Source organism: Condylura cristata, unplaced genomic scaffold (genome assembly GCF_000260355.1).
Source record: "Condylura cristata isolate star-nosed mole 26May11 unplaced genomic scaffold, ConCri1.0 scaffold00029, whole genome shotgun sequence".
NCBI classification, from domain to species: Eukaryota; Metazoa; Chordata; class Mammalia; order Eulipotyphla; family Talpidae; genus Condylura; species Condylura cristata.
Window position 1 is genome coordinate 14036508 of NW_004567130.1, and position 6018 is coordinate 14042525.

Below are 6018 nucleotides of genomic sequence, written 5' to 3' on the forward strand. Positions count from 1 at the left end.
TGGTGACTAAGGCTAGCAATATAGCACTTTGTACCTGGAATCTGCTGATAGCCAGCTACACAAACACACAAACACACACACACACACACACACACACGTTAACTACTGAGGTGATAAATGTCAACTAACCGTATGTGGTATTACTTAATATATGCCAATATCCAATCATACTGTATACCATAAACTTATACAATGTTATATGTGAATTGTATTTCAATAAAACAGGGAAGGAGGTGAATCAATCAAGGAATCAATAATCAGAATAGCTTCAGATTTCAACACTGGAAGCTAGAAAACAAACCACACAGCATTCAAAATCTTGAAGGAAAATGACTCCAAACTAGAATTAAACCCACCAGAATAGAAAGCATTTACGAGGAAGCAATCAAATTTTAGAAGCTGGAAAGTATATTAAACAACAACAAAAAACTGAAACTTAACACAGTCATGAAACCTGAAAATAATAGTTAGCAGCATTCTAGAAACAGAGTGCTGGAAAGGGGGGCTGGTTGAAACACAGCTTAAGTGCTAAGCATTTTGTGGGCCTTTTCAAACCTGTAAATGTATGGGTCTAAATGCTGGGAATTAAAAATGTAGTTATACCATTCAAACCATCAATGAAATAAGGAGTCAATCAAGCTGAGAAAGTTACTGCAAAATGTCTCATACCAAAATGGAGGCGCAGAGATAGCAAGATGAGAGAAATGAGAAATGGGAAGATTCAAACCCAAATAGGATAAAGGGCAGCTCCTGTTTGGGGGTAAAAGGAGACCCCAGGAGGATAGTTGTGAGCCAAGACAGGAGAGAGGGTGCACCCAACCAGTGTGGAACAGGTCAGAGGTCCCAAGGGAGAGGCACTGATGGAATACCTGAATGTGTTAAGAGGGAATTTAGGCATTTGGTGAAGGATTTGAGGTCAAATTTGTAATAAGTACACAGGGAAACCAAGCCAACAACAGAATGAGAGAAAGTACAGACAATTATTAACTCCTGGGGGGAACACCATCAAGAGAAAAAGCAATCATGGGTTGCCACCTGGCTCAGCTGTGACTAGCATTTTCAAGGTCGTAATAATGTTAACACTGAATATTGACCTAATCAAAATCACAAAATAACTATATAGGGGGAATGGAGGATGACTTCCATAGGGGGGATTTAATAGAGAATGGCAAAAAATAAGAGCTAGAGCTACCAAAATAATCATGGAAAGTGAAGAGGTTAATTCTAACGAGAGTAGGGAACTGAGATTTTGTGGGCAACTTTGTTGAATCTTTTAACTGTCTACACAGCACATAATTACTTTGATCTTAGGGAGAGATAGGCTGCAATGAGAAATGAAGAAGCAAAAGCCAAGCATTCATTCATTCAATAAGCTTTGAATGTGTGCCTGTGGTATACAGGCTCCCTGATTTGGAGAGGGAAAAAAAGCCAGTTCCTGTCTGCTCTGACTCATTGTCTTCTCTACACCATCAGGGGACAGAGAAGTCAGACATTTCTCTAGTGGAGTGCTAATTAAAGCTAGGAAGCCTGGACATTCACTTGTCTTGAATTTCAATGTCTGCGAGTAGTGACTTGTTGGCTTGCCCTGAGCTGGGACACCCTTGAAAGGCTGGTACGGACCAAGCCTTAGCTATGAGGAAACTGCATGTTTGAGGGGGGCAGGATTTGGGGTAGACAACCCCTGAGCTAACAATGGTACTTAACATTGTTGGCGGTGTGGAGAAGATTTCCTGAAGCACTGAAGTGACCTAGTTCAAGCACGCTGTTTTCTGTCCAGCTGCTCTGCCTGCATAAACTCATTTTAATTTTCTGGGGTGGCTACTTCCAACAATCCCCACTTCCTAGATGACGAGTCTAATTCTGTGACTTGCCTAACAGCACACTTAGTAAGCAGCAGAGCTGAAATTCAAACCCAAATCTTAACCCCATGAACCTCCACCTCAGGACTGATTTTTTTCCATCACTGGCCTGAGAGCTGCAAGCTCAAGATCCTAGTTCCTGGCCCATCATGAATCAGCTGTGTAACCTTAGGCAAGTCACTTTCCCTCTCTGTGTTTCCAGGTCTCAAAAACTGAAAGGGACAGGACCTCCCTGGTGGCCTAGGGGTTAAGTCTCAGCACTACCACCACCAGAGAGTTCGATCCCTGGCCAGAGAGCTGACCCTCACAGCACAGCAGACCTGTCCTGTCTCCCCGCTCAGCAGTGTATTTCAGTGGATCTGCCAGTTCTGCTCCCGACTCCGTCTCAGGTGAATCCTCTCACATCCCCCACCCGCATCTCTGGCCTACACCCCAGTCTGTCTATAAAAAACAACAGCAACAACAGACGGAAGTGCTGACTCAAATGACAACCAAATTGCTCACTGTGGCAGTCACCACCTTAGGATGGGAGATGCCAGTGGGAAAGGGAAAGTTGTGATGGTGGCACAGAGGTAAATACTTTTTCCTCCCAACACTTTTTTCTTCAACTGTACAAAGGGAACCGCTAAGGCACACATCGCATGTTCACTGAGTGAATGTGGTAAGAAAGCATGAGAAGTACCAGCCCTCGCCCAGGCACACAGGAGGTGCTCAGGTGAGATGAGCCCTCACACACTCTTCTGCTTACCTGCTTGGATTCCTGGAAGTGTCCACTTCCGCTCAATTCAGAGCACCGCGTTTGCAGGAAGAAGAGTGATCTGAGTGGAAGAAAGGGCGTCCGACAAAGTGACAGGAGTGTGCGCTGCTGCCCTTTAGCGGTTTTACATACGAGTTGGTTTACGAATACTTTTAGGGGCATGTAAGTGTGAAATTGGAAAGCCGCACTGCGCACTGCGGGACTGCCACCAGCCGCCCCAGCCTGCCACATTTAAAAGGGGGAGGAGGAGGCAGGGGGTGGGCCAGGACAGGGGGAAAAGAGGGAGGCAGAAAGGAAAGGAAAGAAAGGCGAGTGCAAGGTGGGGGGAGACAGAAAGATACCAGGCTGAGAAGCAAAATGACTTTCCAGTTCAAAGCTAGTTCATCCAGAGGCACTGCTGGAAATACACTCTCGTGTGACTTTTTAATACACCGCCTTCTCCCCACCCCTTCCTTACTCAGAGACTTCTTTCCAGTCAGCTGCACTGTGGAGTTCCTACCGCTAGCCAAGGACACGCTCAAGGGCTGCTTGCTTTTAGGCAATTTTTCTCTTTTGGGAGAAATGGTAAAGCATTCAGGGTTAGTAAGAATGTAAGTTCTAGGTCAGCAAGACTAGCTTTGGCATCAAGTTGGGTGACCCTGAGGCAAGTATCTTGACCTCTCTAAACCTCAGTTTCCCACTCCATAAAAGGCAGGGAACCCCCTCACAGGGTTACGATAAATAACAAACACGAGACACAAGACAAGTGCTAAACCACCCGGTCCATGTCAGCTCCTCTTCTCTTCCCACTTTCTCCATGCCTCTAGGTCACCACGTCAGCCTGCCCGTCCCTCTGTCCCACACGGAAGGAACGCTTTCACTATCTGTGAGAGGGATCGAGAACTCTGCCTCCCACACAACAGACACTCAGTAAGTGTCACCTGGATTGCAAGTCATGACTGGCGCTTTCCTGAAGCTCATGATTATTTCAATTAGAAGGGAAAACATCTCACTTAGTTTCAGGGAGCCAGATTGTGGCAAGATTTCCTCCCTCATTGGTTCTCATAAGGGTTTAGCACATAGTAAAGGCTATCTATGCCAATTTGTTAAGATGCCCAAAACCACCCTTGGGGGCTGGTAGCACCAAATACAGGTGAGGACCCTCAAGTTCAGAGATTTAGCTGCCCAAGGTCACACAGCTGAACAGCAGAGGCAGATACACTGATTTCCAAGCCTCTGCTTTGCTGCACTGCGTCTCAGTAAATACATATTAAGAGAATGGTGGTGAAATCCAAGTGATTGATGCTCTGTAGGGACCTGCCACCCTGAGGCCATGGAATGCTACCTGCTTTTGCTACCTGCTTGCTCCCACCAGCACCATTTTCCTTGCTGCCCCTGGAATATCTCAATGGACCCGTCTCCACCTCCTCCATCAGCAGAGGGGAGGCCCTCATACCTGAGCACCACCTACAGAAAGCCAAGCAAACCAAGGCCCAGCTTCTGAGAAGCAGGGGAAAACAACTTTTTAAGATACTGTGTACTGACTGGTCTTCCCATATCAGTAAAGGGAATTTTAGCTTAAATGTATCATTTAGGGAATTGAACAGATTAAGGACAATGGGTAAAGGGATTAAGTATCTGGGTACCAATGCTATCTGATCTACCTTACTCCCCTAGGGATCCTCCTAAACATTTATCTTTTTGTCTTAATGTATAGTTCTCACAGAAAGAGCTGCTGGTTCACACTAAAGTTCCTAACACTAATACATTCTCACCATGCTATGATGTGTAAAGAAAGCGGGCTAGTGCCCACATTTCTGGTGCTTCCATCTAAGGCTCTCCTTTTACAAGGAAAGATGTGTGGACAGTGGCCCCACATTAGCGAAAGAGACCACAAATTGGTTTGACTCCTGACTGCAGCCCCAGCTTTGGCTGTTACCCAGTGGCTGGCAGGACCAAGCAGGTAGGCCCAGAACTGGAGCGTTTTCCATGCAGCGATTCCTAACTAGGCCACAACATGAGGAGGTTCACTGATATTCAGACAGCAGCAAGATGGAAGTGTCTAGCTCCCCGCCTGCATTTTTAGAAGTTGGGACAATGTCCCGCCACCCCAGTCCTCACTCCCCAGCCCTCTCCCCCAAGCTGACAAGCTGACAAGAGACAGAAAGAGTATGATAGGCATCTGGAAAAATAGACACCTTTTCCTCCAAAGTTCCCACATGGCTTGTTAGGTAGACTCAACATCCTGAACAGTTCCTCCCCTCCAGAACTCCTAGGCATGTGCCAGCCTCACGTATTTCAAAGAAAAGCAACCTGTTGGCTGATAACTGTGACTCAACTCTACTGCAAGGGAGAAACAGAAGCCCTTCACCAGGGGGAGGGGTCCTAGCAAATGCCCCAACTTTTACTTCTAAACTTTGTTCTGTGATGTGCGTGCCTGTAAGAGGTGAAAACAATTAAACATGAACTCCCAAGGAAGTATTCGAGGGAGAAGGTGGGAATCTTGAATGCTATGCTATGCTATGCAGCCACAGAGCTGGGGCTGGGGCTGGGGAAGAACAGCACGCGAGTCAGCAGCAGCAGCAGCAGCCGTGAGACCTGGCTTGGACTGGAGGGTCTGGGCTCCGCTGCAGACCATGTGACCTTGGAGAAGCTGCTCAACCATCTCCTGTCAACTTCTGTCTCTGAAAACTAGTGCTCCCTAGGTGGTTAGGAGGTGCACAGCCTTTGCACTTCATTTTACGCTAATGCTATTCGGCAACACTTACAGAGCACTGCTTATGCCAAGACACAGTGCTGTGACTGGGCTCCAGAGCAGTGTCTCGGACGGCTCATATTAAGACGTCAGCCTCAAGGATGAGGGTTTCAGTCGTCTTTCAAATTGCTGCAAAGTTAAACAAGAAAATGCCTTCTCTGAAGGACGGATGTGTCCTCTACAAAGTGAAGGCCTCAGGAAAAGGCAGGCGTTTGCAGTCCCATTTAGCCCCACCCTTGGCCGCCAGCCCCCACTTCCATGGTCAGTTCGCACCAGGCACCTGGGCCCTTGAGAACTATGGAAGGAACCGCAGCACAGAGCTCGAAGATGAGGGCGGCTGCAGAGAAAACCAGCTGGATAAGTAGTTACCCTAGTGAAGAGAACTGGAAGGAAACCTGAGGCCCGGCTAGGGTATGAATGTTGTGTTACAATAAGTCTTTCAATAGGAACCACCCCTTCTCCGTCATCCAAGGCAGACAGCAGCCCTTCCCACTGTGTGCCACACCTGGGCTGCACATGCCAGGTCCGCCTGGGCAGACAGACTTGCATGACCCCCCTCCCTCGGAGTGGTACAAGTGCTAACACCCTGGGTAAGACTGGAAGAAGGCCCTAGAACATCCTCCTCACCCATACATGCTGACCTTCAGGTCGTTCTGTCTTAGGTCAAC